The sequence below is a fragment of the Lagopus muta genome, chromosome 11 (assembly GCF_023343835.1).
Source record: "Lagopus muta isolate bLagMut1 chromosome 11, bLagMut1 primary, whole genome shotgun sequence".
Taxonomy (NCBI): domain Eukaryota; kingdom Metazoa; phylum Chordata; class Aves; order Galliformes; family Phasianidae; genus Lagopus; species Lagopus muta.
In genome coordinates this window covers 15,097,008-15,122,814 of record NC_064443.1, presented here as the reverse complement: position 1 = coordinate 15,122,814, position 25,807 = coordinate 15,097,008, and the positions used below count along the sequence as shown (strand labels likewise).

The window sequence follows — 25,807 nt, the reverse complement described above, 5'->3', positions numbered from 1 at the left end:
AGGATAGACCCGATGGGCCTCTTACAAGCCATTAATGTCCACTGTGTGAAGAATATTTCAACACAGTTATGTTCCCAGGTCATTGATCTGATGATCCATATGTATTTAGAATTACTTTCTGTCAGATGAACTCTGAAATCGAGTCAGGAACATTGCTTCTACTCTTCAACAATAGTTACATATTTTTACCTCAGGAGAGTCAATGTAAGGATTGGTTTGTAGATTCCAGAGGTTTTTTGTTTTGTTTTGTTTTGTTTTTTTGTGAAGGAATGACAGTGCTGAGCCTGCCAAGGATGTTCTTCCTGCTCAATAAATAGCCTCTGAAATGATAAACCAAATTCTTTCCCTTCTTAATTTTTTCTGCTATAGCACACTACATTCTGAGGTATGATCTACTGTATCCTGAAATTTAGGGAAAATCAGTGTTTGATGAATAGTATATCAATCCTTTCTATTTTTCTCTCTTAAGTCCATAAAAGTCCTGATGTATGATGGAGAAATTGCTTATTAAATGTCACTTTTATTCTAGGAAGCAGCTGAAGAACACTGCCCTCCAGAAGCCCTCTGTTACAGTTGTACTAGCAATGTTCTAATTCCCAGTGCAGGACCTTATGAATGGATGGAATATTTTCCTTTCTTTCTCCTTACAGTTTCAGAAAGCCCCTTCCCAAAAGAGTTAATTCATAGCAAACCACCCTTCTCTGTACCAATAAAACTGGCTCTTCCCAAGTCTTAGCCCATTCAGTGTCACTTCTCTCAGTTTATTTTGGAGAGTGGCCAAACAGGAGAGTAAGTGAGAAGGTGTCACCTGCCTGGGAGAAGCGCTGGGTTTGGTCCTGCACTTAATCAGAGTCCTGCAATGAGTGTGAGATCCACTTGCAAACTGTGTCGCACCCAGAGAATGACAAAATGGTTAAGTACAGACAGTCCTTTAAATACAGTGTCCGTCTCAGTGCACGCATTTATCAAGTAGAGCGTCTGCGTGAATGATGGAGCTGATAGGATTTCAATCAATGTTTGAAAGCAATTACATCTCTCTCTGCCTTGCTGCCTATGACAGCGCGGGCTAAGAAACATCAGCCATTCCTGTTCCATCCCTGTGGCACAGGGCCAAGGGAGAAGCAGACGGCAGCGCTGCCCGGCTGTCTGCAGCTCTGATCTGTGCTCAGTAAGTCGGGGACGGAAGATGTGAAGAGCTTTGCCAACTTGCCTGTCAAACATTGACTGTGTGCTACAGCCACAAGGAATAACGGGATGTGCAGTCGAAGACTTGGCTGGGTGATAAAAGCTATGTTTATACTCATTCTACCCACAATGTAGATCCAAATTTTCCTCACTTCTGCCTTCTTTTCCCTTCCTCTCTTGTATGTGTTATGAAGTCATTGAAAAGAAAGTGGAGAGAGATTTGTTCAAGTCTCCTGCACTGCTGTTTCATGGACAAAAGTAGACAATAACTTTCTTCCTTTCCAAATAGCGTGTTATTCTTCAAATGCATTCATGGTGTTGTGCAGCAGGGGAAGCTCTTTGTAGCAGTGTTCCTGGTTGGGTCCTGCAGGCGGGTGCTGCAGCATTGCTTCCCATCAAGCACAGCTCAAGGTCTTCCAAATGCTCCCCAGTTGCAGCCAGATGCCATGCTGACACGGCACAGCAGACCTCAGAGCGTGTGGGAAGCTGTTATTTTGATGGTATTGCTCTCATTTACCCGTAGAGATCATAACAAGTCACAGTGGAAAACTGTAGAAGGATTTATTTTATGAAGCTGGAAAGGCTTTTATGTTCTAATGCTGCAGCAGGCACGGAATAACTTGCATTATCACTTCAGCTGTTTGCCCTCTGCTACTCCATGATGAGACTGATATGGACTGCAGTAAGTGCAGACAGAATGCAATCCTGAGCCCACGGTCTGTGGAGAGACAGAGGTGGGGATTTTGCAGTACCAGCAATCTTTCCCTGGCTCTGAAAACTCCAGCACTAGCTTAGTCAGTAGAATGCTACCAGGGAAAGGACATGCCTTATCTACCACTGCTTTGCTCATTCGTGTGCCAGGGAAGTACTGAGAGGCAGAGCCTTGGGCTGCCATCATGGTGCAGTAAGGAACAAGACCACGACAGACAAGATGCTGTGAATCTAAGTGCTCCATATTTATTTCCTTCCTCTTCCAAATTAGCTTCATCTCCAGTGGTAGATTGAAGTTGTGTTAACTGAAGATGAAATATTTTATAACAAATTATAAGCAGAAAGAACTCTTTTATTTTCCCTGTCTAGCTGAATGAAATGTTACATCTGCAGAGGTGCCATACTAAGACACACTACTGAAAATCTGTAATTGATAGGCCAACAATCAATTGTTTTGCTTTGTTTTGCTTCTCCACCTCAAGGAGACTGTCTTCTGTGGCTCTGCAGATGTCTGCAAATCTTAATAAATCCTCAAACTTCTGTTAATGTCTTATGTATATTAGTCACATGTGAATTTAATCACGAGAGCCTACTATGGGTCATGGTCGCAAAACCCATTTCCCTTGGAAATAATTACCCTCAGCTGCAGTATAATGCGTTAATAGAATTGCTTCAAAGCAGGATAGCAGCCCTATTAACACTTGTCACTGCTCTGTGTATTTCTAGTATGCCTTTCTCTTCTATTGTGCACTATTAGAATGGGAATGGCTTGGAAGCAGTAAATAGTCTGGTCTACACTGGCAGCTGCAAGCAATGAGCTGACAAGTGATTTAGTCACAAGGAGATATCTAACACTCCAAAGATGGGTGTTTCGCAGGCATTTTTGGACAGGCACAAGGTACAACTCTGCAGTTCCTGTGCTCAGAATGCTTAGGTGAAGTGGTCTGTTTAATTGCTCTTTTGTTGGTTGCTGAATGGTATTTGTAAGGGCTGCTGAATGGAGCTGGGGAGCTGCATGTGCCAATTATGGTCTATGACAAGCCTGTCTTCATTAAAATGACCTCAAAACTAGGCAATGAAACAGATTCACAAGTAAGAGGCTCCTCAGGCCTGTAAGAGAGCACACAGGTGCGTCATCTCTGCCCACACAACCGAGGGCTGTTTCAGCTGGTGGGAGTAGTTTCCTCCCCTCACCAGCAGCAGTCAGAGGCACGTGCTGTGAGCTTTGGGGTGTGCTGATCTGATGGAGGAAGTGAATGACCCCACACCTCATCTCCTACAAGTGGTGCAAGCAAGGTAAGCAAAGGGGAGAATTAGAAAACCAGCTGGCTCTGGGATGGCTATCCTGAGTGTTTATTTTCTGCAGCACCAGCAAGCTTTCTCTGTAAAAGACTGAGCTCATTGCATTAAATTTGAAGCAATTGTCGAAGACATGTGACTGTGGATCTGAATATTTTCTGCATTGCTTTGCTCTTGCAATTAACTTGTTGGCATAGAAGTCATTATCCAGTGACTTCTGGGAACAAAACAAAGCGTTGTCTGGGATAAAGAATTCCTGCCCATCTTTGGAACAGCTATTGAGACAAACACTTATCTAGTTCCGTGCAAACAACCTGATCACTTTTTTGGCAAATGAAATCAGCTGGCATCATCGCAGTGCTTCAGATTGCATCCTGACTCCAAAGGTTGATAAGTTATAAATGCTGGAGTCTAACATGACCTAATGCAGGCCTCCTGGAGCTGGGAAAAGTTCGCAATATTTCAGCCACAGCAGGTGCATTCTGTAATCCTTTATTAAAAACTGCTGCCACACATGCCACCAACATGTGATGGGGTCTTATGCTGATTAAATCTGACATGCTGTGGAGTCACCACAATCTTTTTCTTGCTCCTAATTAAAGGAAGAAAGCCCCCCCACCCCAATAAATAAATAAATAAAGTACTTCTAAAAGTGAGGCAGTGGGCAAAAATGATGGTGCCGTGTTTGTCAGTTGCTGGGCCTGAAGTTCACTAGATGGGGAAGGTGCTTGACCTACTGCTCCTCCTGCTTGTGTGTTTAAATTAAATTGTAGGCTTTCTGTGAAAGGTAACTGACATTGTTTAATTAAAAGCCTCTCTTCTGTTCTACCTGGACTTCTAATTCCAGTACAGTGTGTGGGCACACGGTGCTTTGTCTTCTCAGGGTATAATTAGACTCAGTAATGCAGCTGTCCTGTTTACAGTGTAAATCCCTATATTGATAAATGAAGCAGAGTTATGGAGAAACCCTGATGGTACTTCAGACAGGGAGAGTGGCTGATCTTTGCAAATAGCTGGTGGGTAGAAAGTAAATCATTATCTGCTAATAAGGCTCTGATTGCTGGGTGTTTTATAGCAGGGAAGATTAGAAGACTTGACTTTGCTTTGGGTTAGACGTAGGCACGTACAGGGAGCACGTTGTTTTACTGACAGGAAAGATCCTGAACTTGTGAATCTCTGTGAGAGCTCATCTGGCATTGGAAGCCTTTTGGTGGTGCTGGTGAGGCCCTGTGTTAAGTGACAGACAGCAAGAGACTCTGTGTCCCAGTATACCTCTGCCACCAAGTGATGGAGTGAATGAAGTCTGGGAGTGAGTTACCCTGGCTGTCAGGTGTTGGTCTGGCTTCTGAGGAGGGCAGAGCATTGACCACAACATCAAGGGATCAAGAAGAGGAGGTCACTTCAGCTGTCAGATTGCAGAAGCAGAGGGTGCTCAGCAGGGAAGAGATAGGGAACATATGGTGCTGTGGGAGGAGGTGACAGTGGTACTGAAGAGCAAGAAATTATAGTAAGAAGCAAAGTTTTGGAGGGTGCCGACTTAGGAAGTGTTGTGGCAGAGGACAGGAATTGGTGCGGAGCATGGCTGCTTGTGCAGGGGAATCAAAGTGAGTTAAGGATGGGAGCTGTGAACAGGGATGAATCTTGAGAGAGAGACTTGGGTGGTACAGTCAGCTTCTATCATGCACGTACTTCTTGTGGCATATGTCAGCCTGGAAGCCATTGAACTTTTGATGTGAATTAGAAGAGCATTTTGAAAGCTTGATGATCTATGCCCATATGTTTCTCCCCGAAGGAATAAAAGTTGGGGACCTCTGCTGGTTCTGAATTTAATTCAGGAGGGGACAAGAGTTATTTGCATGGCACGTATGACTGTGAGAGTCCTGGAGGGAGGGACTGGCTGTGGGAGGAGGTGTGCCAACAGCCCTTCCTTTCCTCATGGTGCCTGGGGTGGTTTGCTGGACTGATAGGAGCAGGACAGGGAAGTAAATGAGGAGGAAGTGACAGATGAGGAGTTCCTTCCACAAGACTGAGTTCTATTTCTCCTTGCCCACTGTGTGGGATCTGCTGGATTGCATTATTTTTGACAGTTTTATACCAAATTGTTGCAGTTCTTGAAGCAGCCGTTGCACAAAGGGATTTAATCTGCAGTGTCTAAAGCCAATCCTAGGTGATTTTAGCCCACCAAGGAGATAAATCGATAAATAATTCATTAGTGTGTTCTCTGACAATGGTCAAGAACTTTTTGATGCCTGAAGACCTGCTAAGGAACTGTCCCAGATGGATTTTGGCTCCTTCTAGAGTTTGGTTATTGGTTATGGCTGAATGGGAGTTGTTTTCCTAAACTATAAGGAATTTGGGATCTGAAAAATATTGTTGTCCCAAATTAGGCGAAAAGATCCTCAAAAATCTCAATTTTAATTCATCAGCTGTGGGAATTTCAGAGGAGGAAAAAGAAAAATGTTTCAGTAAATTGTGGTCGCTGCAGTTGGAACAGAACCTTTTCACATTTAAAAGAATTATCTGCTGATCACTTTAAATTTCAGAGAAAGCAAGCAGTCCGTTTCAAGTAGAAACAAATTTTAAAAAGTAACTTAAACAGATTGCAGGGTTTTTTTTCTAAAGCAATGGGTTTTTACAAAATGCTTTGATTTAGGTGAATTGGCATTTACTGATATGTTTTCTTATGAAAAAATTCTGCACCTGTTGTCCTCCCAGCCTGACTAACAGCAGTAGTCATCAGTGGCTTTTTGCAGATATATTTTGTGTATAATTATGCTAGAATTATATCAAAATAAAAAGATTTTTTTTTTTTTAAATAACAAAGATAACATCAGGAGGGATGAAAATGAATATCAGGTTGTCCATGAAATGCTCTGCACAAAGCGCAAGTGGCACTGCAAGTAAATACATGCTCCACTTTCAGGTCTGGGATGGTAATAAATTGAACACGAAGCATTATACAGACAGTGTCAGATATAAAATATATTAATCTTGTCAGAGAGTGTACTAACTCTCCCAGATTTATGATCAGGTGCACTTAAGTGCTGTTCTTCTCATTAATCTTGATTTACAAAACACTAGCCCTCAGAACAAGGGGTCAGAAAAGAGGAGAGAATCATAGATGTGTCACTTGGATAACCCACCTTTCCTGGCTCGCCTGTGCCTCTCAATGACATCCTTCCATCTTTAATTACTGAGAGGTCTTTAATCTTGTCTGTGTAGGGGGAGAATATGATGGATGTGAGGGGTTGCCTGTGCTGCTCTGACTGTGTTTTTAACAACTGATACCAGAGAGATTGGTGGGAACAAGAAGATAATCTCAGCACTAACAGGGCTATGTGCTGAAAAACATCAGCAGGAGAGGAGTGTTCAGGGGAGGTGAACAACAAAGGAAGAGAATGGTTGGAGCCACAGCCTTGTGAAATAATTCTGTTCCTGAAGCTTGGCACACTAGTGGTTATATGACTGTGCCCATCTACAAAAGAATGTCTCTCTGTAAGTCTTAAGAAGGTGGAAAACCAAAGTTCTTTCGGTGCAAATAAACATTCCTTTTCCTTAATTCCTTTGAGGGTATTTAACTGCTGAAGCGTTTGTACGTGGGCGAGATTGACTGAGGTGTTAAGATTCCAGTGGACTTAGAATCATAGAATGGTTTGGGCTGGAAAGGACCTTTAAGACCATTTAATTCCAACCCTCCTGCTATAGGCAGGGACACCTTCTGTTCAAAGCCTCATCCAGTCTGGTCTTGAATGCTTCCAGTGAGTGGGCATTCACAGCCTCACTGGACTTCACAAAGCCTCTTCCAGTTCTCCACATGGGAGTAGAAAACTGTGGCAGTTTATCAGTAACAGATGAAAAAATTGAGAAAAGCTTGGGAATGTAACACTCATCTGATTTGTACGATTAAATTATGAAATAAGTCTGCCCCAAAGAAATCATGTCTGAAGTGTTCCACAGTCTGGATTTACATCATCTCCATAAGAAAATTACTCCAGAGCTATTGACAAAAAGGGCGTATTTTCTTCACAGTTCTCCTCAAAACTTTGCTCTGAGCTTTATGACCTCTCATAGGAGTACTGTTACCATGGGTGTTCATGGATGAAAATTCCATTTTTGGTGCAGTTGGGTCTTAAGACACTAATTGCTCTGAAAAATGGGAGCAGAACCCTAAGTTGGCATCAGATGCTGACAGAGAGCTCTGGGAAAGACTTGAGTGCAAATCAGATGTGCTCTTGGCTATGTGAGCCATAGAAAAAGCAGTTGTTCCCCATTCCCAACCAGCTGGAGTTGGTGTACCGTTCCCAAGTTGAGTTTCAAGACACATTGAGTTATTATATTACTTCCCAGAAGTGACATGTTCAGGGGCTAATGATGCAACCCAAGCAGCTGGAGTTTGCCAAGTGTCAGACACAAGGCACAGCTTTGGCAAATGTGGACAGTGTGCTTTTCCACGAAGGAAAGATGATGTTTCCATGATCCCTATTCTGGACCTGCCTTTTGGCTGTGCTTGGATTCGTTCACTTCAGCCTCACTTGGATTCAGTTCAAGCCATCTGCTCCTCTCCAAGAGCTAATTTCCTGGAGGTGTTCTGGCATGCTGTTAGTGTCAATGGTTGTGTCTGTGGAGGACAAGAACTCTGACTGTCACTGCAGACTGTTGGCAGCCAAGCCTGCAGCACCTCTACGTCTCTCCTAATCATCCTGCATAATTAATGGAGAGAAGAAGGGATTATCTGAATGCCTGTGGGCTGTTCAAGGAAGGGAGAGCAGAACCTGTCTCCACTTCTCTACTATCTGATCACCAGCAATAGTAACTAGGTTGAGGATGAAGAGTGTACTTTTGGTATAAATTGTTATTACTAGCTTCTTTGTTTGTATTTTGTTTTGTTTTTTTTTTTGTTTTTGCATCAAAAGCTGCATACTGAGCCAGTATAGCAAAGGTGGTGGTAGCCATGAGAACAACTACAGCACAGCTGTTTGTGCTGTGCCATTGGTGATAACCTCTCTGAGGCCCATGTGATTCCACTGGCAGGTAGGAGGGAGAGGTAACAGAGGAATACATGCAGGGATGTTCAAGGTCAAGGAGGAATTTCTGAAAAGCTTAAAGAAACTATTGATTGGTGGAAGAAGACCTTTGAAGGCATTTTTTTTCTTTTTTTTCTTTTAATATATTGAATCCTGGTTGTTTTTTTGTTTTTTTTTTTAATGAAGTATTGTTTACTTGTATTTATAAAAGAGTCTTTTATTCTTCTCTGACTTTTAACAGGCAGGAAAGTCATTGATTTTTTCATACATAGTGATTCTAGTTTTTATTGTATCTATATTTTTATCTGCCTCATGAGAAAATCCAGATAATGATATGGGTTTCAAAATTGGAATACCTGAGAGTTTTTTGTGAGAAGAAGCTAAGGTGAAAAGGACTGTCTGTTCAAGAGTCAAAAATACCATCAAATCATGTTTTATTTATACAAACAAGACTAAATACAACATCCAAACTGAAATCCTGGCTCGTATGATTGGCTTTATCAGCATCTGATCTTGTAGTCAGCTGTTAGAACATTGCAGTCCTTTTTTCCTTCTCTTTCATTCAATGGCATCACAAGATGAGCAGCTGGGCTCAGATCTGATTCCATATATGACATGATTGGAAGAAATATTTTCTATGGAATTAGGTGGAGGATGATATTCCAGAAACTTCAAGTGGTTTCCACTTCTTGAGCCCTGAAAGAGGTAGTTTCTTTCTGCTCTGTTTTGCTCTGTAGTAGGAGATTGTTGCTTAGTTGGGTACAACTGGTTTCACTGACTGAAGTATATTTGAAAGTGCTGGATGTTCTTGCAAGGCAGCAGAGCCAAATGTCCTAAGACATTCCTCCCAGTGATGTGACTGAAGTCAGAGCTGTGGTTGGGGGGAAAAAAAACCTTCAGTGAAGAACCATCCTGTAGTAAACAAGGAAGTGCAGTAACTGCAAGTACACCATTCATGGTACTTAAATCTACCAGGGCGTCACGATGTGACAATGTTCATTCCATGAACAATGCGTGTGGAGAGAGGTAACAGCAGGCTTTAAAGTTTCACATCTACTACTTTCTAAATACGTAAAGCATAAATTAACACTGTAAAGAAAAGATCAAAATGTGATTTTTTTTTGTCCCTGAAAACCTCTGCTCAGAATGTTTCTTTGTTTTGTCAGACTGGAAAGACATCAAATTGATTTATTCATTATTTCTCCCTATGGAATGCTTTCCAACTTCCTATGTGTTGTATAGTTTGAAATCTTTTCAGATTGGAAATTAAAGACAAAAGGATTCCAATTTGTCTTGATAGTGTCTTGTGTATTTTACACATGAGCTTAATGCATAAAACACAAAACAAATGAACAAAATAACCAAAACCAAACATGAGAAGTAATTTTTAATTTGATTCATTCCATCTAGAACAAATGTATATAGATCTAGAATTTACTAAAAAAAAAACATACAAAAAAAAAAAAAAGGACCAAACTATGGAAAAATAAAAAATCTTGTTAAAATAGAAGTACAGCAGGATTCATTCATTCGCAATAATTCTCAGAAAAGCTTAAAAAACATACTTCAAGAATAGTTTGTATAGATATTCTCCTCTGTCAGTATGGAGAGAGTAGGCTTTTTCAACCCCTTTGTTTCTGTGTCTTTTGTTATTCACTGCTTTAATGCATTTCTAACTAAGGAAGGATCATTTTTATAAGAGAAGTTTAGTAGTGCTACAATTTACTTGGTCAAAGCAGCATGAAGACAAGATGGAGAGCAATAACTTTAGAGCTGGAGGTTTTCCATATCTTCAGCAGGACCTGGGTTATTCTTGGTATGGAGAAGGATCAGTGGGACATGAAGGCTGAGCTGGATTAATGAGTGCAGTTATATAACAACAGGGTTTTTTTTCCTCAAGGTCAGACCACATTAAGTGTATGTACACAGTGACATGATGGAGGAGCAGGCTATAAAATGATAAAATGTGCAGCAGGTTGAGATGTCAAGTGGATGACTACGTGGGCAGACTCATGAGACCAAAGCACAGGTGTATCTTAACAGTAGTCAACCAAATGTCCACTAACGAGAGTTCCCAATTTGCAAAACTGCTAATACTCCAAGGAGAGTGCTCCTTGGGTAGGAACTGCTACTTCATGCTACCTTCCAAGGATAAGAATAGGCTAAAAAGCACCTAAAGGGTGGATAACTCTCTTAATCCAAAAGCTGTGTGCTCTCTCTATCCTTGCGAAGCGATGTGATTTCCATCAGGACCACATAATCCCTAGTATGAGCAAGCATACATTATGAGATGCTGCAGAGGCTGAGGTTCACATCCCGCACCATAGCAGTCTTGGAGGTTAGTAATTATCAGTGCTGAGCAATTCAATGTCCCTATGGAGCCGGGTGGGGAGAACAGTGAGTTGCAGTGTGGTTTCGGCTTTTCTCACTATCAGTGGGTGAAAAGGAATGGTGTGTTGCATGCTCCCCACCATCATTTGCACCCAGAGGTGGATGGGGGGAACTAGGATGTTCCAGAAGATGTGGGTTTCCCTGTGCTTGTTGTGCCTCCCCCATGGAGTAATCGCTGGTTTGTCAAACAGCAAGGATTACATGGAGATGGCTTTGTTGTCTTCAGTAGTTGCTTGGTACAGGTTTTACCATCCGTGAAGGTTTTACCCTACAGGTAAAGGTTTTACCCATCACCACTGCATGCCTTGATGCCTAATTTGATGGAATGAGCTTTAAAAAAAAAAACAAAAAAAAAAAACAAAAAAAAACAGATTAGAATGTCTTCTAATCACCTAAGAAAGGGATAATTATCTGGGAACAGGAGACAGGAGAAAGTCATGAATGCTCATCTTTCAGACGCTGCCTCTGATCAGGCTACTCTGAGATCTGCAATCATAAATTAGGATGTCCTATCTGCAGTGGATGGGGCTTCATGTGCATTGTGCTCAGAGTGCCTCCACAAGTCCGTGCTCATTTTCTTGTCTGCCCCTTCTGTTCCCCCAGCTCTCCTTGGAGTCACCTCTGCTCTCCCTGAAGAGGCTGATCTCCAAAGGTTGTTGTTGACTGAGTTTAGTGGTTGTGCCCAGGGGGCTGGATGGGGTGTCCCCCTCCTCATGCCTTGGCTTTTTGGCTTTGCTGTGGGTTGTGGTGGAGAACTGGTTTTGGAAAGAATGCATATAAATGCATCCTCAGAGAAAAGTCCTGATGACAGATGTGATGACACTGATACAGGAGAGAAACTATCAGATTCCTTTTATATTATGAGAGCTAGAAAGGAAGATAGTTATTGAGAGATGCTGGGGCTGCTTTGTTCTATTGCTTTGAAACTGAAGGAAACTCCTTTAATTAAAGGGTGGAGGAACAATCCTTGTGTTAAGTCTGAGTCTGCCAGGTATGGGAGGTGGTGTTTGAAAGAAACTCCTCTGTTACCAAGTCTCTTGCAACTAAATTTGATGCCTTTCTCCTCTGACAAGGGCTCTGGATGGAAACTGAGCAGCTGGAGGGTTCTCTGTGAAATCCTGAGAAGAATGTAGGGAGGCTGTCAAGGGGTGGAGGTCCTCACATCTCTGGTAAGAACACTCAGATAAGAGATTCAAAAGGAAATTTCAAAGGAAGTCAAAATCAGAAGGGCTTCAGATATCAGAAGAAGATGGAGGAGAATGCTTGTAAAGCTTCACCAGCCCAACCTCCAGCTGTGAGCCACAGAGAGAGCCTGTGTGAGAAGCCCAGCCACCCATGGGGCTCAGCCCATGCTGTGGGTTTTACTGTCTCATTGCTGAGTGCCAGGTAGGTCAGTCAGGAGAGCAGTCATCATATTTCCTTCAGAAAAGCACTGATCTTATTTTGTAGGGGTCTTTGCAAGTGCTTTGAAAGTCTGTGGAGATGGGCTGATGTTGTTCCATCTTCCACTCTTTTGGCCTTGTTACAATGACAAAGATTGTATTAGAGGCTGAGCAGCTCGTAAGGTCAGGGAGTTACAGCTGTAGGCATTTCATAATGGGGAAATGGGGACTGGGTGCATTTAGAAATTTGCATATGCACCACACCCATTGCTATTTAATTTGAATTTAATTTGCATGCATCGTGGTTAAATAATACTCATGCAATACTTTAAAAGGGTGAGGAGTTTTTTGAGTTTGTTTTTGATTTATATCGTTGTTGCTTGAAGTATAACTTTACATAGTAGTTTGGAGAGCATAAAGTATAAAACAAATTAAAGTTCACAAAAATGATCAAATAACACTTATCAGCCATACATATCTTTTTGTTTTAAAAACAAAACAAAACAAATGTTGTTTTCATAAAGAAGCCAGACTAACAGCGCTGCAGGTGGAAGACTGCTGCTTATCAACTGCAAAATCATCACACGATACAATTACCAAATCCCCCCTACATGTCTGTGCATGATCTCTTCTTGTAGGGATGCTGGGCTGGGATGGTGGTTTAAGGCCTGATCCTTTCTTGTTTGCTTTGCATTAACAATCTTTCCAGGTTGAATGCAGGAGCAGAGTGCTGGTGTTTGTCCATCCCTGGATGGTAAATGATGCTTATATATTTCTTAAATTGTGGTTAGAGTCTCATGTTGGAAGAGAGAGGCAAGAAATGTTTCAAGGTGTTTTTATGCATTGCTTTTCTTTTTTTTTTTTTTTCCCCTTTGTTTTAATATGAACTTTTCATGAATTCAAATGTAGAAAGTAAAACCACCAGCTACTGTTTGATTTGTGCCTGTCCTGATAGCTCAGAAATTGCAACACCCTTCTGACAAATGTGTTTTCCTTTGAAATCTTGCTGTTCTTTAGTACAGAGACCAGTTCTGTATGATCATTTATTTCTCTATAGGGTGAAGTAGGTGCACAGGCAGCTCCACAAAACCCCAGAGCAGAGGGATGCGGTGCTCCAGACATTGAGGGCATGGAAATTGCACTAAGCCCTGCCCAGGAAACAAAGCATTTCAGTGCTTTCTTCCCTAAGGACATGAGCCCTTGTGCTTCTCTGCACCTTTAGGCACATAAGCATCTTTTAGCTCTGAGTACATCTTTGGTCATGCATTAAAATCCTTGGAGTACCATGGAATGCCACCTCCTCCTCAGTGTGCACTCAGAAACCTCACATTGCAACCACCCTCTCTCTAATGAAAAGGAACAAGAACAGCTTTTCCCTGGCAGCCCAACAATAAATTTGCTCTGAGACAGAATATTTCTGTGTGGCAAAACAGATAAATCCTTATGTGTCCCTTCGGTGACAGAAGCTCCACCAGCATCTGCCTCTCACTGTTTGCTGTGCTATCCATAGGCTGCCTGAAAGGTTGAAGTTTACCTCCAGTGATCTTTCAGCTCAATAATAAAAATAACAACGTGTCACTTGAAACCTGTGCTTAAATTGGTTCAAGTCGGTAAGAGATGCTCTTGGTTTCTCCATAACCTCCCCACACTGGCAATAACTCAGGTGTGAATGTGCAGCCCAGCATTACTGTAAAGCTTTGACTCTTAGACCTGAGCCTTTCTCTTCCCCTGCTCAAGCCATTGGTGATGTGATGGACATGGAGAAGGTCTGCTCTGTGCTGATCAGCATCATTGTACCTGGGAGCATATCTTCCAAAGTCCCAAGTGTTATTTTGCCCTGATTGTTGGCAGCCCTTCCCGTGGCAGGGGGTTGGAACTGGATGATCTTTAAGGTCCCCTCCAATCTAAGCCATTCTATGATGAATTTGCTGTGTTGGGATGCAGCCTTTTTATTGTTCTGAGAGCAGCTTTGCTGCTTCATTTCTGTGTTCATGTGAAGCAGCAAAACCATGTGCTGATTTTCTTTGTCCATGTTGCTCAGATGGCCTCCAGCTCCTCTTCACAAATTACAAATGGGTGTCAGTTTTCTCAGCTTGAAATTTATTGATGGGGAAATAGGTGTGTTCATATAGGCTCAGAACAAACCCTTTAAGTCTGTCTTTTCGTCATCTGGCTTTGCACTTGAATGGCTTTCCTTAAATTCAAGACATGAATGATTAATGGTGTGTGAGAATAAAAACAGGGTTCTCCTGGTGGACTGCTGTGCAGAATTTCCGAATAAGATCTTGATGACTTAGGAACCCAGCTCACCTTTGAAGATGTGAACCCCTGGAAACAACTGCATGAAGCAACGCTGGATGCATTGCTCTGTGCCTTCCCACCCTGCTTCTACTGCTGGTGCAGAGGTGCTGTGTTCTGTGGGGATTGCAGCAGGAGGATGGGTTTGTCATCCCTCCCACCCAGCCCTGTCTGGCAGCCCTCTGAGGTGTAAGCTGTCACCTGCTCAGGCTGCAGGGCATTGCTAACCTTAAAATCCCCTTGTTTACCTGCAAGTGTCCTTGGTGCCATCAGCTGCTGACTGGTGCCCTGATGTGTGTGTGAGCCCACAGCAGTGGTGCTGAGCTGCTTTCTGCCTCCATTTGTCTTTTCATGAGGCTGAGGTACGGGTGAGGTTCGGGAAGTGGTCTGAAAGGAAGCTGGTTGCTTGGTCTTTGCAGAGAAACAGGAACATCCTGTAAGCATGCATCCTTCCCAAGTCTGAATAAAATAGAGCAAGACACCAGGTCAAGGAAGAGACGTATGTAACAGAAAGGGAAGTGGGAAAGAGAGCCATACATATTCAGTGAATGAGTGGGAAAACACATTCTGATTACAACTGTAGCTCTAATGTATGCAAATGTAATGGTTTCCTCCCCTACTAAGGCATCATGTATTACATACATTACGTGATGTACTACTGTGTAACAACATTGTTTATGACTCCTAGGAGAAGCAAATCATAATTCACAGCCATTAACAAAAATAATAGTGCTTTCACCTGGAGGAGCTTTTCTTAGAAAGCCTGTACAGATTCTATCTAACCTAATTTAAGCAATGTCATGAGTTGGAACAGATCGCTATCAAGTCTGTCATGCTTGTCATAACATGGCACTTGAGTAGAAGACATCTCTTCCCAGGAGAAATTCCTGCTAAGGAACTGTATTATTTAATGGAGTTTAAGATTCCTTTCAAGTTTCAGAGCTTGTTTACTTGAAAATTGTTCCAGTAAAAAGCAACTGTTAGCCGGGATCCATTTAAAGAGAAATGAGTTTCCACGTACATGATTATAGACTGCTGTTCCTTAAAGTTATAATTAACCAGGGGCTGTGAAGGGGAAGTTGCTGCGGATCAGATGCTTTGCATCTGGCATGTATTTTCTCAGGGATGAGGTTTCCTGAAGCCTGTGAATGGATATGGGTATTTACATGAAGAGATGTTCCCCTCCGACAGCCAACTGTCTCTGTCACACCTTCCCTCAGCTCTCCTCCTTTTTATGCAAGCGGCTAATTAACTTCCAGCATTCTGTAACAGAGAGAGAGCCTAAGAAGAAAGCAAGAACCTCTGGCCTTACCAATGTGGTGCCAACCAGCTCCTGAGTGAAGTTGCTTATTTCAACCCTTGGATGGTCACCTTGAGACAAGTGAGCAGCTGCATGGGGTTTGCTGTGGAGGGAGTGCTTTGTTTATTAGGGCTGGTCAGGAGTCTTCTCACTGTGGGAACTTTGGCAGCTTGTCACCACGTGTCAAGATCTGCTCCCCAGAAAGCAGAATTTGGGCTTAATGCAATAGAGATGGAGAAAATCGTGTTACTTACTCTTATTTGTTTAGTTGTGCAAGAGCTTTTGGTTTTACATCTCTGTTAAAAATGGATCAATCTATTTTTCTATTCAGATCCCTTAGTAGATATTTAAGGGATACTTAAGCAAGAAGTATAATGGCAGCAAGAAATACAAAGGTTTGCAAGGATGTGGAAAGGAAGGAACAGCACTTCCTTTGTCTTCCCTTTTCCCCTACCTATTAGCAAACTTCCTTGCTTGGAGTAGATCGTGGTCTTTGGAAACTTTGGTGTCTAACTCTGCAAATGTGTTCAAAGCAAATCTGGCCCCATCCTGCGATGGAGCATTGGGCTGATTGAGCCCCACTGAAGTCAGTGGGAAGGCTTTCAGTAACGGCAGTGGGCTTTGGCTCAGATGCTAAAAGCATTATCATCACTCTCCAGCTGATCCCCTTGATACTGATTTTGTCATGAAACCCACTGACAGAAAGAGAAAATCTGGTCCCTGTTGGCTAAAGCAGCAGCTAAACACAGGCTTCTGACAGATTGAAACCACCGCTATGGAGAAATCAACTTTCCAGCACAGTGGTACAGAAACACATCTACTCAACCCCCCCTGAGATTCAAAGCAACCCCAGCATCTGGGTTGGGACAGGGCACTGCTGGGAGCTGGAACTTGGGCAGCGCAGTGATGTCCTGGGAATCTCATGAGGTGTGTCTTGGGTCTCCTGAAGGAAGAGGTAAAGAGAAAGAACTTGCAGAGTAGCCAGAGGAGTGTCAGGAAGCCGAGTGCACAGCCTGAAAGGAACGGATGTTTAACGAATATTCAGGACAAAAAGAAAATGCCACAAGTATCAGAGTTGCTCTTATTGCCAGTCCTGACATCCTGATACCAAACAAGGCTGTAGCAGAGAGCACACAGGTCCTGCTCTCGTTCCCATTTTAGCTGCACCACAGCTCGTGGGTTTGTTTGCAGGTGCTGCAGAGCTGGCAGGGGCACAACCCCCAGCTGCAAATTTTAAGTGTCTTCTAACTTAAACAAGAAGAGAGAGCTAAACAAATCCCTCTTGATTCGATCAAATACCTCTTTCCAGCCAGCAAAAGTAACAGGCTTTGGGTGTTAGATGCCTGGCCTGAGTGGATTAATAACTTGCTTTGTCTTATCAGCCGAGTTTCATCTAGAAATAAATCTCACCTGATCTCTGCGAACGTGGCATGAGATGATTCCAGAGGGCGCAGAGGATGAGATGCTGGATGAGATGCTCACATTCTGTGTGGTGCAGGAGGGCTCTGGACTGGCTTGGGGCCGTGAGGTCAGAGCTGGGACTTTGCCATGGCAGCAGCATAGTGATGGAGTGAGACAGGACCGGGGAAGGAGGGGGGAGAAACCCAGCAGAGAATTTTTTTCTCCCTCACTCAGACTCCCACCTCAAGGCTTAATTTTCACGATGCCTCCCATGGGAAATTCCGTGCGGTGTTTTAATTAGCATTAGAAAGACATTTAGAGAAGCTTGAGGCTCGCTACCTTTGCTTTACTCATCCACTTTGTGCACGCCACTCAGCCTTTTGTTCTTGGTCTAAGTCTGCAGTTTCTTTTGTTTCCATTTGTCATGCTTTGAAACAAAGTAAGAGCACGTTAGGAACGATTTGGTAAAATATGCGATTGGGTTTTCAGCTGATTTCTGTATGAACTTCTCTCTGTTCCTACAGTCCTGCTCTGGGGCTGAGCTTCTTGCAGAGCAGTGGCAGACCGAGCCCATGCGATGCTGTGCTCTCCCTCGGATCTCAGAGGATGGGCTCAGCCCCTGCTGGGCATCAGCGCCCAGAGCTGTACAGAAGGGTTGTTCCCAATGGGACAGCTATTACGAGTGGTGGCCTTTAGATGGTTATTAACTCCTACCCCCAAACTAACATGAGACAAGAAATATGTAAAAATACTTTCCCTTTTTCCTGAGGTCACAAAATAGGGATTTTCTCCTCTTTCCCCCTTTTCACTGCAGAGTTTCTTTCTGATTTGGAAATGCTTTCACAGTCGCTGGTTAAGTTTAAATGCCTGAGATTTCTGAGCTGACCTGTGTCCCCCAGAGGATACCTGCATTTGTTTTAACCTGTCTCTCACCTTCTTTGTCTGCCTGGATCTGCTCCGTTGAGCCCTTCTGTGGAAAGAAGTAGAAAACTCTGTCCTTTGGTCTCCCATCCAATCCTGCTTGTTGGTGTATTTGGTTGGTAGGGGGATGCTGCCATTACCTCCAACCTCACTTCCTGGTTCCAAAGCCTACATCAGTGCTGGTGATACACTGATCTGATTCCATCCCTCAGCTCTTCCAACAGGAGCTGAGAAAAGACACAAGGAGTTAAAATTTACAATGTAAAAGTGGAAGTGAACACGGTGACTACGAGACTGCAGGTAAAGAGCCATAAAGGGAGTGGTAAGGTTGGTGAGGTAAAAATGGGGATGAAAAATGGATGGGTGACTCAATGCTTCAGTGGCATTGGCAGCATGAGGACCATGGGGCTCCTGTGAACATGCAGCTTCCCTTGGCAGGGAGTGCTCCTGCACTGATATAAAACAGCCTGGGGAAAATCAGTGCTGTGGTGCAAGCAATCAAATCTCATGACTGTGATCCTTAGTTTGGCAAATCTCAAACTTTTCTTGATTTGTCCAGAAATCTTGATCAAGACTACACAACAGGGTTTACGTTTTTTCTTCTTTCCAGCTGGAAAAATATAATTTCTCTCTGTCCAAATAGAAAGGATGATTTTCTTGTCAGTCTCCAAATTGGCCTCCTTGGGACCATGCTCTGAGATGGTGATGTCTACATTACAGAATAGAGACAAGTCTCACCTTGCCAAAACAGAGAAGGAAAGAAAAATGGTGGTTAATGGAATCTCTCTTCTCAAAAAAAAAAAAAAAAAAATTTACAAAAAAGTCCTACAGGCAGAGAGCTCTCAGAGTGTGCTGTTCCTTAGGGTTTCAGCTCAGACTTCTTCAGGGACACTCCAGCCCAATTAAACTCCTAGGGAGACGTGTATGTATATACGTGTGTGTGTATATATTTATACATATATATAAATGCATAAGCCTATAAAAAACCCTGTAAGAATCTCTCTGTTGACTTCAAAGGCATTTCAATCTGTAGTAGTAATGCAACTGTATATTTGTAGCTGATTTGAGGATTTAGAGAATCTCTCTCTGAACTACTTCTGAAGGTTGTTTGAGATTACAGCATTACTCCAGGTAGTTCTATTAAATTACAAACCCTGCTCCAATTGCAGTCCTAGTCTGCCTGTGCTGCAGTCTTTTTATTTCTGTCTTGGACTGAAAGTCCCAGACATAGTGATGCAGGATTAATAATGGATTGCGATGCTCCTGGAGGAGGACTTGTTTACAGCACAGAGGAACCAGGAGCTTTGGAAGTGGCAGGTCATCTTGAGGGGAGGGAGTTAGAAAGTCACGTATGGAGGGTCAGTGCCTGTCCAAGGGAACTGTTAGGAAACCACGGGTCTGGAGCACCCTTTCTGGCAGCAGAGATGTGATGAGTCAGTGCTGTGGTGGTAGAAGAGCCAGGAAATGGTTTTGTCGGGGAAGTCAGGGTGCAGAAGTGGCTGGGCCCTCCATTTTCTGCTATCTAAATGTGAGGCAGGGAAAGTGAGGAAGTGTACGTGTATATACACACATGTGTGTGTATATAAATCTACATTTGTGTGTGTGTGTGTATATGTGAGAACTGTTGCCTTAGAGATACCTGTGCCTGATTATTTCAACTTGCTTACAAAATGTTAAGCTGCAAGCCGAAGTACCCACTCTGAGACAGCCTGTGCTCAGGGGAATTTGGGAGAGCTGTCAGACGTTACAGCATTCGCCATTTGCTCAGATTTTAGTTCTGCCAGCGGGTGTCACAGTGACAACCTGCTGCTCCACACCCTGTCAGCACGAGAAGATCCAGGATCTACTGGTTCTCAGGAAATTGCAGCCCTCCATCCCTTCCCACCTTTTGGTTGTGGGACCCAAGCAAAAGAATCTGGATGAAAGAACTTGCCCCCAATATGTAGGTATTGTGGAGTACAATTTCTAGATTCAAATGGAGAAGCTCCTATGGGTGGCATGAAGTGATATTGGCTTAGAGCTGCAGAAAGATTCCATGGCTGCAGCTGAAGTATTTGCATTGCTTCCTACTAACACGTAAGTATTGAAGCATTCACATGTGCAATGCTAGTCACGCAAAAGGCAAGGATGGTTTGGGGAAAAATCCTTGGAATGGTTTTCTGTTATTAATCCTCTTACCAAAAGGATAAAGAAGAAATATTAGCTGTTCTCCTTGTCTGGAAGATCTTTGTGACTTTGATCAAATCAGATGGCAACTGAATTTCTTATTGTTATGATTTGTTGTTAAAAATACGTCCAAGATTAAAATGTGGTAAGAAAAAGGTCAAACGGACAATAGGTGCACATTCAGTACTTGCAGTTCATTGCATGTAGAAGCAAAGATGTTTACAAATCATTGGAAATAGGAAATAGCTCCCTTATTGGGCTCTCATCACGTATTTGGGCCAATGCAAGTTTTGTCTCTGATGTCTCCAGGCAGGGGCAGCTGTACTCCACTGAAGAAATCTAAGAGCTGTGCCTTGTGCCTTACTTGAAATGCTGTGTATAAATCTGAAACATCCCATATGCATCTGACCCTTGTCAAACCAGCTGGAACACATAATAAATTTTCAAGCTGGGGAAAAGGTAATGAAAGAAAAGATGCATTAACTCATATTTTGAGCCTGCTGTAAATTATACTGTACTGGGGAGGAAGAATTAAAGAGATTAAAGGAAATACTGTACTTGATGTGGGCAGATCTGTGGATGAAGTGTCTGTTCCTGAAACATGAATATTTAATGATCACTTTTCTGGGCACAGGATGGACATTATTAGTGGGTGAGAAAGTGCACGATGGTGGATGGTGGAGGAGAGTAGATGAATTGTAGGTAATGCCTTATGTAGCACTACATTTGAACTTGTTGGCAGTATAATTGTGGTTGTGAAAGTAGCAATGAGACCTTTCTGAGAGGAGGAGAGAGGCTCTGAGCATTACAGACAGCTTCTCTAGAGCAGTAAGTGTTGGACACTGAAACAACATGAGGGCCAGAGTTGGGTAACAGAAGTTAAGACTGACTGGTGAAAGCAAAGCTTGAGGGCATTGGTAGTATCAATAACTGTAACTTCATGTTATAACACTGGTGTAATGCTTTGACATTCAGTGAACACTGAAGCGTGACGATGCAGGAATCAGGAGTTTGAATGGAATGGCCACAGCTAGTTGGTGTCTTTAAAATAAAAAAGTGTTTTTCCTCACTTATTTTCTCAAGTTCAATTAAAGCTTAGAGCTATTTAGCTGTGTAACAGCACGGAGGAGATAACAGGTAATTGAACAGCAACTTGGAGCTGCTTCTGTGCTGGCACGCATCCATGGGAAGGCAGTGGCATCTCATCAGTCGCTCAGCAAGGCTGGGGGCAGAGAGCTGATGCTGCAGCAGCATAAAAATGAACCCTATTTACGGATGCATAAGGCTGAGGTTTCATGCATGTTGTTCTTGCAAACCAATGTTTTTCCATTGGTGAAAGTATTAAGAGGAGCAGTCCATCAGTAATGGTTCTAACTGATCTGCCAAGGATGAAACCCTGGTAAGCCAAGCCAGAGGAACACTGGGCTCCCAGGACTGCAGGATAGGGGCTGTGCCACCGTTGCTCTGGTGTGTTGCTTGGCAGGAAGATTTCCTTATCTGCATTTCTGAGCTTAGTTTAAATTATATTTTATAAGAAAGAGCAAGTTTCTAAGCCTTGTGTAATCTCCCCGCATTAGGTATTGAAGTACTACAGAAGCCTGTTATTCAACTGCAGGTAAACCAAAACAAAACAAGGCCCTAAAACCTAAAGGAAAATAAATCCCCTCAGGGATTTCTCCTGCTTCTTTTGCTTACAGTGAGCAGTACTTGATGCTGCAGGAAGGCAGTACTAGCACTACAGTTACTGGAGCTGGGAAGGTGTTTCCTGGGGAGAGTCACCAATCACAGCTGTATATATTGCACTCAACTGACAAGGTCTTGTTTTCTGAGGGAGATTTTTCCATTCTACTGAATGCTTAGATTTTTTTTTTCTCTTAGCTGATGTATGCCTTTCAACCTGAACTATATCAAAGTCAGCATTTAGCACTGTGTATTTACTTTAGCTTGCATGCAATTTGCAAATGATATACTGTACTTTTCTACAGTTAATTTGTTCATTTCAGTGTGTAATGCACCCATGAACTTTGTGAATTTTGTGCTGAAAATATGATAAGTGGGTTATATTATGTAGTGAAGGAGTTGTAATATGAAAACACTTCCATATCATCAATTATGTACCAGCTTAATACAAAATGGTATTAATATATGAATCAATAAAGGAAGTTGTATAATAGGATTCTCACGAGAACATGCAGCAGATGTTTATTAAAGATGTAAGTTCTATGTTAAGAAAGAATGCTTTTCTTTATTCATTTATTTGATAAGCAGCTTGTCTGAGTGAAATGATTTTGTCGTATATCCACAAGTAACTCTCACACGTGTTTCTCATTTTTCTCACAGAGTTCAGAAATTTAATAACCAATACAGATATCATAAAAACCTGACTGTTGGTTTGTGGTCAATTGTGCAGTTTTCTTTGAGCAAAGAAGAAGAGAAATGTGTCTGTGTGTGATGGAGAGTGGCAATCAATACTAAGATGTGCACCCAGTTTGTTGGGAAAAGCAATGGGATATACAGGAATAATACGGATTGAAGGAAGCACAGAAGAGCTGAAGGGAAGCCCCTAAGATTCAGAGGCAATCTATCTTCTCCCTTGCCAGGTAAGAGGGATCCTATAGGAAGTTGGTTTGCTAAATATACAACAGAAATTAAATGATAATTCCATCAAAGAAAATCTTTGCTCCTCCCAGGACCATTATGTGTAATTGCTGTGGGGTTGTTGAAATGAAAGTTACTCTGAAGCAGTTTTACAGGGGTACAAAGCAAGAACGCTCCACATTTTGTTACTTATTTTCTTCTCCTGCCTGGCCAGCTTCCAGCCCTCCAGCCGAGGGGCATTTCAGGGTTTAAAACCCATTTCCCAGCCATGCTGGTGTGGATGGCAGCAACTGGCCCAAACAGTGTCCTTAAAGCAAAAGTCACTGAAAATGCCATCCTCCATGCAATCCCTAGAGCAGACAGGAGGAGCAAAAGAGTCCGTAGGAAATCTCACTTATTTGTGTGATTGTATGTCCAATTTGTCATCCCTAGCATGCTGCAGTGTGATGGATATGCATCTAAACCATGGGAAAACCTGAAGCAAGGAAGCACTCCTATCACTGATGAAGATGCATCATCACTGGGCTTGGTTCAAAAACCATTAAAGCTTCTGAGTGGTTCCAGTGGGAATGAGAACAACCCTTTTTCAGAAGTAGAGACATACATTAAACCTTAATTGAGAAGAGCCTCCACCAGGATTTTCCCTCTGAGGGGAAGGAGCTTTTGTGGATATAATTGTCTTGGAGGGAGTAATTATTCCATGGACATTTCCCAAGGTGTGAGTGATGGCTTTTTTTGCCAATTTTTCTGAGCGTGAGAGAGCTGTAGCAGTCTTATCAAGGACTGGTGGCACTACCTGGCAGGCAGGGGACAGGCCGCTGTTTCAACATACATACACAGCAGTAGGAACGAGTTTCTTATTGTTTGGCTGAATATTTCTCTATTATTCTTTCCCCTGCAGCACAACACAGTTTGCAGCAATTGATTGACTTAGCTGGACAGTGAGATAAAAAATTACAAATAAGATCGGCTGGAAGCTGCTCTGCTGCTGTGATTAGATGTAAAACAGCCACAGCCAGAGCTGTGTTTTGCCCAGAGTCAGATCAACAGACCACAGATTCTGGTTTTCTTTCTTTTTTTTTTTTTTTTTTTAAACATGTTAATTTTTACACAATTTCAGGAGGGCTGTCAATCATCATTCTGAAAAACCCTGCAAGTGATGATGGAGTTTGTCATTGTGAGCTGCGGAATCATCGCTCCTTCCTCTTGGTTAGGAAGACATTGCAGAGTGGTGATAAGCTGAGGGCAGAGCTGGTGGAGATTGGGAAGGAAAAACGGACATAAATCTGGGATGGGATAGGAGTGAAGAGGGAAGATCTCTGAATAGACAGCTGTCATTGACACATTACTCAGTGGTCCTGCTTGCTGTTTTAAGCAGCACTGGCAAAATCCTATGGACCACTCCCCACCTCTTGCTGGGAAAACTGCCATTGAGAGAAAACTGCCTGAATAAGGGATGAGCACAGGCTGATCTCCTCAGCATAATCCATAAGCCCTCCTGGATGTGACAGAGAGATGTGGAGGAGGCGAAAGACACTTGAAACAAGATAGCTTAAAACCATTTTGTATCTAATTTGCAGCAAAGTTTTCTTTCATCATTTTCCTCTTTTCCGCCCAAGTCTCCCTATTTGTCTTATCAAATCTTGGCAGAGATAGCTGTGCAGAATAGGGAGCTGCTGTTGGGAAGCAGTTTTTCCAGCGATGTAATAAAGCAGTCTTACTGCAATGAATTTTAAAGGCTGTTTTTGCTGCCTCAAGAAATGCTGATTTATGACTTGAATGAGTCATGCTTTTTGCAATTAGCAGGACACTGTCTAGAACGTACAGAGCATCTGAGGCAGAAATAGACTTTGTCTCTTCTTTTTTTTCTTCCCCTGATATTTTTCTATTTTACTTTCATTAAACCACCAAGTGAAATACTCTCCAGGAATAAAGAAGCTTTTGCAGCTAGGCTAGGACAACTCTCAATTTTGCTTTGGAGCTGATAACATTATCAGTATGGCTCTCCAGGAAAAGATAAACTCATGGGCAGGTTGGTATATTTGATTGTATCATCTGTAGTATCCCTATGGGCAAATCCATAAACCTCATCCTGGGACATCAGGAAATTCAGCTGCAATACTCACTAATAGAGCAATTGCAAAAATAGTGATGTCAAATGTTACATTACTGCAGATTTGAGTAGCTCCCAACATTATATAGCATTATTAGATACAGTGGCAGACAATGAGATTGGCTTGAATGCCACACAATTCATTAAGCAAACTAGTTTTCATCTCAAGGCATTCAGATCTGTCACATTTCTTTTAATGAAACCCTGAAATTTTTTAATAAAAATGCTTAGCAAAAATAGAATTTCAATAATGAATCTGATAACATATTCAAGCAGATATCAATTAAAATTTTCATTATAAGGGATGGCTTTCCTTGAATTTTTCACAAGCTGTTGAAATTTTAATCAGTCATTAAAAATAACACTTTTTTGGGGTGGGGGGGGGGGGAGAGGGAGGAAATAACTTTCAAAAGTTATGTATAAAACCTGAAACATTATAAAACCTGAAACATTATAAAACCTGCTTATGAGGTCTTAATAGCCTAAAGGATATCCACAAGGTTACACATCTCTACTAATGTTCTTCGAAGCATGGAAAGGCAGTTTCTATCTCCCTCTCTCAGGAAGTCTCCTGTCCCATTTCGGGATGGGAAGGAAGGTGACAGCTTGCTGTTTTCCCAAGGACAGAAATTCTGAATATAACTGAGTTTTACTGAATGCCATGAAGGAGAAAATCAAGGCTACAATGACCACTTCATACATTGTGAGCAAGTTCAACACTTATCAGATCCATCAGAATCATCCAGCTTTGAACAGGGCTGCTCTTGCTAATAGAGTTCTCTTGAGTTTTCTATTAAAACATTTCCATTAATGCTCAGTGCTTGCATTTCTAAGAGACACCGCTGGAAATGGAGGAAAATGTACAGTGAAATACTAAGCAATAAAGAGGACATTTGACTCAAATGTAACCTTTGGAGAATGGTGAGTATGGAGGAAAGAGGTAAGCTGTGTAAGCCTAATGCAAGCACTAAGTCATTCGTGCTCCATCTTGCTGCAGAAATGAAGAAGAATATGCTTT

The 25,807-nt window shown here is 42.3% G+C and overlaps 1 long non-coding RNA gene across 1 annotated transcript; it reads left to right on the top strand.

Annotated features, from left to right (window-relative positions):
* Nucleotides 1–3,119: 3,119 nt before the first annotated feature.
* Nucleotides 3,120–25,036, top strand: LOC125699009 (uncharacterized). The gene is made up of 4 exons (XR_007379403.1): nucleotides 3,120–3,192; nucleotides 20,388–20,537; nucleotides 22,419–22,678; nucleotides 23,109–25,036. It is a non-coding gene; the product is annotated as an uncharacterized LOC125699009 (long non-coding RNA).
* Nucleotides 25,037–25,807: the final 771 nt, after the last annotated feature.